This window comes from Lissotriton vulgaris, chromosome 12 (assembly GCF_964263255.1).
Source record: "Lissotriton vulgaris chromosome 12, aLisVul1.2, whole genome shotgun sequence".
Classification (NCBI taxonomy): domain Eukaryota; kingdom Metazoa; phylum Chordata; class Amphibia; order Caudata; family Salamandridae; genus Lissotriton; species Lissotriton vulgaris.
Window position 1 is genome coordinate 145,546,796 of NC_141700.1, and position 13,090 is coordinate 145,559,885.

The window sequence follows — 13,090 nt, forward strand, 5'->3', positions numbered from 1 at the left end:
AATCAGACTGTCTCAACACTCTCAACAGTCCCTGACGTGGTGGTGTTCAGCAGGGAATCTCCTCAAGGGAGTTCCGTTCCACAAGGACATTCCTATACAGACCATTGTGACTGATGCTTCTCTCCAGGGCTGGTGAGCACATTCAGACCATCTTCAGATCCAAGGCAAGTGGTTTCAGACTGAAACCATGTATCGCATCAATTTTCTGGAACTCCGAGCTGTTCATTTGGCACTGAAAGCCTTTCATTCGTCCTTCCGGACCAACTCCCTGCTTGTACAGACGGACAACACGACAACAATGTATTACCTCAACAAGCAGGGTGGCTTGAGATGGTGCACACTGTCTCAGGAAGCGCAAGCGATCTGGCACTGGTTGTTAGCCAGGGGACTGAAGATAACTGCTACCCATCTACAAGGTGTGCAGAATGCTCAGGCAGACTCACTCAGCAGCCTCGTTCAGGAAAATCACGAATAGGTCTTAAACGACGAGGTGCTAAGAAACATCTTCGCAAGATGGGGCACTCCAGAAATGGATTTGTTCGCCACCGCCGACAACCGCAAATGCTGAGACTTTGCCTCCAGGTTTTACTTACCGGGGATTCTGGGGAATGCGCTGTGGATCAGCTGGTCGAGCAGCTTTCTGTATGCTTTTCCGACCATTCCCCTAATTCTAGCAGTGTTGATCAAGTTGTCCCAATCCAGGGCCCGGATGATCCTCATTGCTCCTTTGTGGCCTTGGCAGTGGTGGTTCACCGACCTGCTACACCGGTCTCTCCAACCCCATCTGTGGCTTCCATGTCGGCCGGACCTTCTTACGAAGTTCGAGGGGTAGATGGTGCACCCCAACCATTTGTCGTTGAGTTTGGACGCATGGCTCCTGAGCTAGTGCAGTATGGACATTTTAACCTGCATGACAACTGCATGGAGATACTCAAGGAGGCAGAGACCGTCTACAAGGACTTCCTACGCCTACATGTGGAAGAGGTTCTGCATTTGGTGCACGTCCAAGAATGCTGATCCTACATCCTGCAAGGAAGATGTCATCCTTCCATACTTGCTGCATTTGGCTCAATCTGGCCTTAATTTTCATTGTATTAAGGTTCACCTCGCAGCATTAACTGCATATAGGAAATGCCCTTCACAAACTTCCTTTTTCCAAATCCCGGTCATTAAAGATTTTCTGGAAGGTTTGAAGAAGCTATTTCCTCCAATTAGGTGTCCTTCGCCTCCGTGGGAGCTGAATGTGGTGCTGTCTAGGTTGATGAAGGAGCCTTTTGAGCCTCTTCATAAGGCTTCTTTACAGCATTTATCCTGGAAGGCGGCTTTCCTTGTGGCTATAACATTGGCTCGCAGGGTGAGTGAGATTCAGGCTCTGTGTTAAGAGCCCTGTATTGTTTCATGCATCCAAGGTTGTCATGAGGACTCACCCGAAGTTTCTCCCTAAAGTGATACCTGATTTCCATGTCAATCAGACGATCACTTTGCCAACATTTTTTCAGCATCCTTCCTCTCCGGCGGAGAGGTCCCTCCATTCACTTGATGTGAGACGGGTGTTAAAATTCTACTTGGATAACACCAAAGACATTTGTAGGTCAGATCAGTTGTTCGTTAATTATGGTTCAGTCAGGACTAGTCTTGCCACCTCCAAACAGTCCATATCTAGGTGGATTGTGTCCTGTATACAACTAGGTTACCAGAAAGCTAACAAGACTCTAGGGGGTAAGCTTAAGGCTCATTCGACTAGAGGCAAGGCGGCTATAGCGGCTTTGCTACGTAACGTTCCCATTGCAGACATCTGTAGGGCTGCTACATGGAAATCTGTCCATACCTTTGCTAAACATTACTGCCTGGACTCTGATGCCAGGATAGATGCGCAAGTTGGGCAGGCTTCGCTGAGGAATTTATTTGCTCAGTAATGACTTTAGTTTTTCTTCCACCGCTGGGTTTGGTTGTTTGGGCTTGCCATTCTATTCACAGATTATAACTATACACAGAGATCCCCTACTACAGAAGGAGTACTTCCTTACCTGTAACTCCAGTTCTGTTGTGGAGGTAGCTCTGTGATAGTCATAAGTGACCCACCCTTCTCCCCTTTGGAAGAAAGTGTTTTCCTGGATGCTACAGGCCTGGCTTCATACACCCTCAAAATGAACTGAAAGTAACTTGCCTTTGGCTGTGCATCATGGGATACCAAGGGTCTCTGGAGGGTTCCTTAAAGGCACAGTATCCCTTTTCCCTACACATAGCAGCCTATGGGGCTCGTCTGTCCAGCCCTTCCTCTCTATCATGACAAAGGAGTTTCTCTGTGTGAATCTCTGTAAAATGTTTACATTTCTATATTATTTGGCTATCCTTTTTCACTTTAGGATGAAGTGCTGGCCAATGTATCCTTGTTAATGTCAGGCCGCGTTATGTCTTTCATTTTCTCTTAGGTGTCTATGCAGGACTGCAGAAGAGGACAACTTAAGAGACTATTTTGATTGCCCCGGGTTCCACGATGCGCATGAGCGGGGACTATTCACATATTATGAATATCACAGAGATACCCCTACTACAGAACTGTAGTTACAGTTAAGAACCTACCCCTTCTCACACCACCTTCAACCCTAGCACTACAACGATGGATTTTCCACTAAAGGATTTGGGTGGATTCCATACGCTCCTGGAAAAGGTGGCCACGCGTTTTCAACTTCCAATCACGGTCAAGCAGTTGGATTGTTTTCACTACGACTTTAAAGAAGAGTCCAAAAAAGCAGTAAAAGTTTTATAAATGGGGCAACACGTAAGACCGTGACCCGGGTAAACAAAGGTAAAGGTCACAGTAGAAAATTGATTCCAAGTTCACGTACGAGGAAACAAATTCAAATACATGAAATAATTCAAAACATCACCCCAAAAACTGGAGGGTTCTTGTGATTTTAATTTGCATCACAACAAATGGAATTAATCAGAACATGAGCTAAATCAACATTGGTGCTGGGAAAAGAGGGAAGGGGTGAGTGCTCAGGGAAGGTTGCGTGATGGTGTGAAGCAATGGAAAGGTAATGTGGTTAAAACACATCCACGCTTTTTAGAACCAATCAGACCTTGTACTTGGCAAAACAATGTCACAATATAGACGCATACATAACACTGTAGGCACAGATAAACATGTCTCTGTTGCCTATGTTCGATGTTAATAGCAATGTTTACGTTTCAACCCCGATCATCATAAAGGCAGCTTCATCCTTATAGGGGTCTTCATCGGGACTCAAGAGAATAGTGAAGGATGGGGGAGAACCTAAAAATAGGCTAAAATTAGGTCACTTAAATGGTAAAGCAATGCAACGTTAAATCAGAAGGTAGTGAGGGGTAATTACCATTAGCCAACCCCACGTTCAATCCTGTTGTATTTTCAAAAGGTGAGGGCCCGTAGGCTCCTAAACAGACTGAGAAGGAAAGGTCAAAAAATGACCCATAGAGAGACCGTCTCATAATTGAAACTCACTGTGAATTGGAAATAAATTCCAGTGAATGAGAATGCTGAGTGCCTCGAGTGCACCCAAGTATCTGGACAGGGTTGATTAGTAACCTAGAAGATAAAGGCCAAAATGCTTAAGACCGCATCAGAGAGAATTCACATTATATCCAAAATATAAGGTTGACGTTATAAATTAAGGAGTGTATGCAATATTGTCATAAAGATATGCGCAAACCATATTAGAAAACAGTGTTGCCCTAAAGGGCCATGTGCCTACAACCAACCACGCACCATGGTCAAACGATTTCTGAAGTAACATGTGGTGAACCCATTGACACAGGGTTTCTTGTTCGGCAAGACTAACCAATAACTCCTCTTTTGTAAAAAGTGTGCTTAAGACATCTGACACTGGTTAAAAATGGGCTCTTGGAAGAGTAAGAATTAACTCATGGAAATGAGTCAAAACGAGCTATAAATTTCCTGTAAAATCACTAAATCCAGGACACAGTCCCATCGTCACAACTGGATAAAGGGGAACCAGCCAAAAAAAAAAGTTGCTTTTCGATGAAATACAATTGGTCAAGAACCCTTTTACAAATTGCAAGATTACTTAAGAAAAACCTTCCTTGTAAAGCTTGTAAGATAGTTTTCTCCAATGCGGTCTAAAGCATTTTGGCCTTTTCTCTTCTTGGTTACTAATCAACCCTGTCCGGATACTTGGGTGCAGTCGAACACCCAACATTCTCATTCACTGGAATTTGTTTCCAATTCACAGTGAGTTTCGCTGTTATTACACCAATTATGGGACTGTGTCCTATGGCTCTTTTTTATTTTATTTTATTATTTTTTTTTTTTAACCTTTCCTTCTCCGTCTGTTTAGGAGCCTACGGGACCTCACCTTTTGGAAATACAGCTGGATTGCACTTGCTGTTGTCTAATGGTAATTACCACTCACTACCTTTTGATTTAGTGTTGCTTTATCATTTACGCTACCTAATTTTAGCCTATTTTTATGTGCTCACCCCTCCTTCACTATTCTCTTGAGTCCTGATGAAGACCCCCTAATAAGGATGAAGCTACCTTTATGATAAGGGTCGAAACGTAGACATATTATTTACATCAAACATAGGCGACAAAGACTTGTTTATCTGTACCTACAGTGTTATATTTGTGTCTGTACTGTTTTGCCAAGTAAAAGGCCGGATTGGTTCTAAAAAGCTTGGAGGTGTTCGAATCACATTACCTTTCTGTTCCTTCACACCATCACGCAACCTCCCCTGAGCACTCACCCCTTCCCTCTTTTCTGAGCACCAATGTGTACCAATGTTATTTTTATCTCATGTTCTTATGTTTTGATTAATTCCATTTGTTGTGATGCAAATTAAATCACAAGAAATGATCCGTTTTTTGCAGTGATGTTTTGAATTATTTCATGTATTTGAATTTGTTTCCCCGTACTTGAACTTGTAATCAATTTTCCACTGTTACCTTTACATTTGTACCAGAAAAGCAGTAACGGCAAGACCCATTTTCGACTATATTTGGGGGGAAAGGAGTAAAAAAAAAAAGAAAACTCAAGCAACTGTCACTGCGGTTCTTCCCAGAATGACAAATATTAAGCACCAGAAGACTTGCCTGCTTACCTTTTTATAGGCCATCGGAAACTGGATTCGGTAATTCCACGGGCTGGACAACCCCGGTCAAAAAATCTTTCTTCTCCAATCTCTACTCTACTCTGACCGAGAGAGCAGGCATCTTGATAATATTGTAAAGAGGTTTTTGGGAATGTCAGGTACAATGGTTCGTGCAGCGAATTCTCTGACTATTGTGGGACAAACACTCGCCAGAGGTGGTCTGACATGCCACATATCTGGATTTCTTGCCAAAGGACAAGAGGAAAAGCTGCAAAGATCTTAAAGGGAAAAGATAAGCATCAGAAATAATATACTGTGCTGCGGTGAGCAAGATGGCCGCCTAGACACCGCTTTAGTTTCTACCTGATCTCAGTCCCCGACCAACAGAGTGATGGTTGGGCTTACCTGGTTTTGGGTCGTGCCAGTTTGCTTCTCCTCTGCCTCCCTCTCTCGATTGTCACGGATTGCCATCCGAAGGAGAGCATGTGCGTCTGGTGTATCTTTGGGGAGTCAGGAGACGCGAGGCCCCAGGATACCACGAAAGGGAGCCAAACAAACGAAGGAGCGGGCGGAGCTGCCGGGGATGCTCCCAGCATACCCTGCTCCTCTTGGAAAGAGAGTAGCGCGCACCCCTGAGGGATTGGCAGGAACAGGGAATGGCAAAACACAGACTTAGAAGGAAACCCTGAATACTGTGCAAATAACCGGATAAATGGTTTGTGTACGTCCGGATCTTCCCATGGTCAGACAGCCCTCCATTAATGAAATATTTACAGGCAAATTATGTGAGCAACCCCTGAGTGATCAGGGTAAGGCTGCAGCAATAGCCTTGATTCATGAGCGGACTACACCGCTGGCCACCGGGGATAATGCAGTGGAAATGGGTAAGACCGGGTTTTTAGCTCCTTTGAAGGTCCGACTCAAAAAGTGTCTGAAAATAAATGTGAGGAGCAAGCTGCCGCAGGAGGACGGGCTCCCGGGGCTAGTGGAACTGGGAGTCAGGATCTAGAGGGGCGCAAAACTAGAGTGGTTCTAAATGATGTAGAATCGCCAGGTCAAAGTTCCTGTAATGACCTAGTCCCCTCCCCACGGGTTCATCAGGCACCTCAAGAACAAACAGACACAAATCAGAGAGGGGATCCCCTGCAGAGAAATGTTTTTTCTTTAAAATGAATCAGATGTCTGGCTTAAGCGAGGTGCTGACAGACGACCAATCCGTCCAAGGATTGGGGACAGCTCAAAGGATGGGAAAGCAAAGCCCGTAACTAAGAAACGACTCCTTCTCCTTCCCTAAAAGAAGCAGCGAGAGAGCATGAAGAATTGAGAGGGAATCTGGCTCAGAAGTCAGTATCACTCGGCAAATGAGGTGGGACTACTCACTCAGCAAATGAGGTGGGACTACTCAGTAACTCGCCATGTGTACAGTGAGAATGAGGGAGAAATATCAGGCACCTCCCAGGGAGCACCTACACCAGATCGGTCTGTTGCCCTCTCAATGGAAGTAATCTATGCCACTCTGAAGCAGATGCAGTCTGAGGCAAGAGTGGAACTTAAGAGCTGACCTGGCCTCTAAAAAGATTCAAGGGGCTGTACGAAAGGTATCCAAAATTTGCTCAGAGATGGCAGAGCGGATTACTTTGGTCGAGGAGCGAGCAGAGGTTGCTGCCACGGTGGCAGCGGCGGTTGAGCAACGGCAAATTGTACAGGAGACCCAGCTCGCAGATGTAGGTTAGAAGTCGTAAGACTTTTGAAAAACGCTAGTGTAGGAACAACCTGCGGTTCCTCGGTATAGCAGAGATGGTGGAGGGGGAACGACATTAGTCTTTCATGGTGAAACTACTTAAGGGAGCTTTCCCCGATCTTGCCCAGTGGCACTGGGAATCTGGGATTCAAAAAGTTCATTGCTTTCCTCTGATGCGCAAAAAGAAAAACCAAGCCCAGCAGGAAGAGAAACCAAGAGCGGTTCTGGTATATTTTGGCAATTTTCTTTTGCGCCAAGCCATTTTTGATAAGGCAAAGAGAACATTTGAGGACCATACCTTCTTTACTCGTCTGGATTTCTGCCATGCAACGTTGGAGCGGAGGTGGCAGTTCTGTCAGCTGTTTCCACCATTTCAACGACTTGGTTGTGAAGTAGATCTATTGAGCCCAGCCCGCCTCAAGATTATATTCAAGCGGAAGACCAGGACTTTTGTTTCTGAGATCAAAGCACAAAACTATTTACAGGATATTTCTATTGAAGCTGGAAATAGGCTGAATGTTACATATGGCTGGCGTTGTTGTCTTTAGCTTTACCTCTCTCTTAGGAGGGTAGCTTCCTTGTTTTCAGGGGTTCTAGTCTGGAGGTGGGTTCTTGTGGCTGGTCTCCCTCTGGGGGTTTGTGGGTTTCTTTTTGGGGGTGGTTTGCTAGGTTGAGGGTCGGGACCGGGGCAGCAGCGACTTTGTGGGTGGGAACCATCATGAGGGTCAGGATTGACCCTTTTGCTCGTGATCAGGGATGGGAGCGGGGAGGGCTAGTCGAAAGGGGGTGGGGGTGGCATCCAAGCCATAAAGCTGGATTTGGTTGAGTGGGCAGTAGGGCTTTTTGGCAGGTTTTGTAGCATAATAAATGACTAATATAAGACTAGCCTCAATATTTGTGGATTAAAGAACTTCCAAAAGGAAAACATAGATGTACAGTTTTTGAAAGCAGATATCCTTTGTTTACAAAAAAAACGCATGTGGAAGGGTCTCTAAAACAGTTATTAGAATTTTCAGACTACCTAATAATTACCAGGACCCTGCCAGGTTTCTGTACAGGGAGGGGGGGTAGCAAATGTGGGGCGCAAGGGCAAGATTTGCTATAATAAAACTAAAGCAGATAGGCTTGGGAGATGGGCGGTTGCATGGTTTATGCACACACAAGGCTCTTTTACTCTCTGATCTATTTATGGTCCTGTTATTGATGACTCCATTTTACTAGATGTGATCTGCACCGAGCTAGCTGGATGGGCGTTCCCGTTCGATTTCTGTGGGGACTTTAATATTAGGGGAGACTCTTTAAGGGTAGATACCGGGGCTTATCAGGGATGCAAGCCTAAGGTCTATGGGTCACTAAAACACCTAGTTCAAACCCATGGGCTATACGATGTATGGGCAGACAAGTTCCCCCTCCTCGTATACTGTCCGACCATAACACGTTGGTACTGGAGGTAGATATTCAAGCAACCCCTCAGGTTAATAGGACATGGTCGTTCGAACAAGCATTACGCTTAGATGAAGACTATCTGTACCAGATGAGGAAATAGATACCGCTATTTATCATGGAGAACGTGGCGACTGCCCCCCTGAGTACTGTATGGGATGCGCTGAAAGCAGAGATTAGAGGCAAAACAACAAGGTTTTGCTGGGGCAGGTAAAAGGAGAAGCAGAAACTGCAGGAACTATACCAGACTCGCTCTTGTGCAGAGATTGTACTTATGGGGGCAGTCTTGGCTAAACAGGATATTGAGGAAACCCAGCTCCAGGTTATTCTTGCTAAATCTGCAATTTGGGAAAATAGCTACTAAGAAGGCGGACAATAAATATACTGTCTGGAAAAACAAAACTTATGAGCTTAATGATAAAGTGGGGCACACCTTAGCTTTACGTGCAAGACAACAACTGGTTTTTGGTGAGATTAAACAGATTAATGATCCAGATTGTGGGCTCATCTCTGATGTAGGTGGGATATGGTTGGCTTTTCAGAGATACCAACAACTCTAGAAGGAAGAGATTTCAAATCTAGAGGAGATAGTCCTATCTAGTCTTCTATCAGGGAAGGTTTGGGTGAGGAAGATGAAAGTAGTTTGGATCAGCCAATCTCTGCTGAAGAGATGGCACTTACAATTGCAGGGCTCCCATCGGGTGAGGCAGGGGGGATGAATTTAATACCTGGGGAATTTTATAAAGTATTTACTACTACCCTTAGCAAATTTATGCTGGAGATGTATTTGGATATTCAAGGAGGTTCTCCCCCACGTGAATCTTGGACAACTGCAAGGATTGTGGTCTTTCTAAAAAGGGCAAACTAGTGAAGGAGTTAGGATCATACCGCCCAATCGCGTTAATCAACTGTGATTCAAAGATCTTCGCTAAAATTGTGGCCCCCAGGTTATCTAGGATTATAAGGGAAATTGTCACCGGCTCAACGCGGTTTTATTCCGGGGTTTGGAACAGATCATATTTGGCGGGTAATCGCCTTATTTGATATAGCTAAAACTCAAGGAGACCCCATGGCATTGCTGTTACTGGACGCCGAGAAGGCCTTTGATAGGGTCTCTTGGCCCTATCTATGGTCAATCTTGGATAAAAAGGGTTTGGGGCACGAGTTTATCGAGTAGATTAAAAAGCTATATACTAATCCCATGGCTAGGGTGGAGAGTCAGAGCTAGTTACAATTCAGCGGGGACAAGGCAAGGTTGCCCCTGTTTTCCCCTGCTTTTTGCCCTTTATATATATCCGTTGATTACCCGAATGGAGATCAACCCCCTAATTCGCCCAATTTTCACCTCTGGCTGGGAGACCAAAATATTGGCGTATGCCAATGATCTTGCAATCATCACTTCAGATCCTGCTTTGGTGTTTGGTCAAATTGAGACCGAAGCTCGTCGATTTGGTCGAATCTCTGGTTGTAAATTGAACCGAGATAAAACCCAGGTTCTTATTAATGATAATGTTTGCTATGAGGATACACGGGTATTGCCAGATGCTGTGTATCTAGGGGTTAAGATTGCGGCAGACACGGATAAAATCGTTGAGGGGAACCTGGGACCATTAATAGACCAAACTAAAATTGATCTACACAAGTGGAACAACCTCAGATTAACTCTAATTGGTAGGAGCAATCTATTAAAAATATTTCTCCCTAAGATTTTATATTTTTTCAGAGGCATCCTGTTGGAGGTAAATAACTGGTTTAAGGGACTCAATAGCATGATGGGAAAGTTCCTCTGTGCCTGTGGCAGACCACGAAGGGCATTAATCTGCTTTATCAAGAGAAAAGGGCTGGGAAGTACTGGGCAGTAGGCTATACTACTGGGCTTCTGCCCGTCAACAAATCACTCCATTGCTATTTGATACAGGTCAGAGAGGGGTGAGGGGCAGTACTGTACCATCATGCTTCGAGCTAATCCCCTGGGTAGCTGCCCGTGGGTTTTTATTTCAACAGCATGAATTCAGCTACTTTAAAAAAGTAAGTCAAGACCTTATTATATGCGGCTCAGGCATGGACTAGTATTCAGAAAAAGCTTGGGATTGGGCTTTTCTGCTTTTACACTCTCCTTCAAGACAATCCCCTATTGCCAGATATTTTTCACGATTCAGTCATTAAAGTGATGGGTGAAGAATAGCGGCCCCTATATCCTTGGAGGTTTTTTCAATGAAGAGGGTTTTGTCATATTTGAGGACTTGGAATGGAAATTGTTTCCAGGAAATGATTTTTTTTTTATTTTTGCAAAATAAGGACTTTGTTGGGGGGGAAAGGGTTTAATAAAGTGGTACTGGTGTGGATGTTGAGAGGAGGAAAACATCAGATTGGGGAGATTTGTAAACTGTTTATTGGCAGGCTAGGTGATGAAATTGAGAAACATGTGGCCCTGTGGCAGGCAAATAGCCATGTTACTGAGAGGGACAGTCTTCTCTCGTTCGAGTTTGTTCGATCGACGCTGCTCTCCGCAAACCTGCAAGTGCAGCACTATAAAACTTGGTTTAATTTATATAACTCCGGCAAAGATCAGCAAATGGGGGTGGGTTAGCGGTGTTAAATGTCCCAGCTGTCAAATGTTTGGGGTTGATCTAGTGCATATGCTGGCGGATTGCCCAGGGTTATCGACCCTAAGACAGCAGTTAGAGTTGATTTTTTTTAAGGTCAAATTGAAATTGAAGGATCTGAAAGAGACACGTTAGTGATAGATTCCTTACCTTAGAATATCCCCAGGCGTCAGACTGGATCCAGAAAATTTTGCGTTGCAATACCCCTGCGCGCCGGCAGGCGTCGTCCACGGCTCCGCGTCCGTCGTCGGCGTCGTTAGCGCCTGAATGACGTCGTCTGAGTACTTAGACGCCGCTCATGTGCGCTGACGTCAGTTCTTCTTTTTTCCGCGCCAGCTAGCGCAGATCCGGAGAAGCTCTACCCCATAGTCTTTTTTGACTAAACTTTTTGATCTTTTTGATCATTTCTCTACTCGAGTCTTCGACTCCTACGGTGCCGGTAGGGATGCCTGGGTTTAAACCCTGTTCCAGGTGCGACCGACTGATGTTGGTTACCGACCCCCATCGCCGGTGCCTCAAGTGTTTAGGCCTCGACCACGACGACCGCACTTGCTCCGACTGCCGGGCCCTGACGTCTAAAGCTAGGCGAGAGCGGTCTCGCAAGCGACTGGAGCTCCGGCAGTCTGCCTGCGCCGCGCTGCTCCAGGTCCCGGTCCCACAGGAGGTCGAGGGACAGGTCGCGGGGTCGGAGCCCTCGCAGCTCCAGGAGTGGTCATCGGTCGTCAGGATCCAAGTCCTCCGGTAAGAGGCATAAGAGGTCGGCGAAACATCATCGTTTCTCCGACCCACCCTGACGCTCGCACGATGCGGCCGGGGGTTTGGGTGACAACACCCACGCGGCTCTGCCGGAGTCGCAGTCGTCGTCGCCTGCCCCACACCTTCGGGTCCCTGGGCAAGACGCGACGCCTGAGGAGATCGAGCGGTACCTCATGGCATTGAGGTCCCTCCCTCCTCAGCCGTTGTTCCGTGGCGCCTCCGGGCCCAACGGCGCCGGCTGGAAGGCCTTGCGGGTCGGGTGCTTTGACTCCGACGCAGTTGGGTGTTTCGACCCCGGCGCCGCAGGCCCTCTCTGGATCCGCTTCCGGATCTGGGTCGTCGCCGGTCGACCTCATGACCTCGCCGACGCCGGCCCTACGGGTGTCTCCCCCGGTGCCAGCCACGCGCCGCAGAATGTCCAACAGCACGGTGGCGGCCGTGGAAACCACCCTGGCGGCTGTCGGGGACAACGGCTCGGCCAGTCCACACCTTCCCCCGCAGCACCTGCCTAAAAACCATCCTAGTCCGTGCTTTCAGGCCCATATGACGCCAGTGGGGGGCAGGGTTCGCAATCACCTCTTCCACTGGCGCACCGTCACGTCGGACAGGTGGGTGCTGCAAATCGTCCGAAGGGGCTACTCCCGCCCCTTCGAGGCGACACCTCCAACCATGCCACTGTAATTCCACTGCGTGTCGGGGGATCACTTGCAACTTCTGCAAGAGGAAGTCATGGCCCTCTTGGCCAAGGGGGCCATCGAGCGCGTTCCTAGGCCAGAAGTAGGGTGTGGTTGTTACTCCCACTACTTTCTGGTACCCAAGAAGGGCAAAGGGGGCCTACGCCCTATCTTGGACCTACGGAACGTCAACGGCTTCCTCCGGAAGAAGTTCAAGATGCTGACTCTGGCTCAGGTCTTAGCTGCCCTGGACCCAGGAGACTGGATGGTAGCGTTGGACTAGCAGTACGCCTATTTTCACATTCCCGTCCTGCCGGCCCACCGGCGTAACCTCTGGTTCAACGTAGGCCACAAGCTCTTTCAATTTACCATGCTCCCCTTTCGCCTTACCAGCGCCCCACGGGTGTTCACGAAAGTGATTGCTGTTGTCGCAGCCCATCTGCGCAGGTTAGGGGTTTCAGTCTTTCCCTACCTCGACGACTGGTTGTTGAAGGCGGGCTCGCCCCAGACAGTCGTCAGCCACCTCCAGACTACGGCCTATCTCCTGCACCTGCTTGGGTTCTCCATCAACGTGCCAAAGTCACACCTGTGTCCCTCTCAGAAGCTCCTCTTCATCGGAGCGGTTCTGGACTCGGCGCAGTTTCGGGTTTATCCACCCGAACGGCGGGTTCGGGATATTCAGGCTCTGATTCCGATCTTTCAGCCTTTATCCCGGGTCTCGGTCAGGTTGACGCTGCGGCTTTTGGGGCTGATGGCCTCCTGCATCCTTGTGGTGC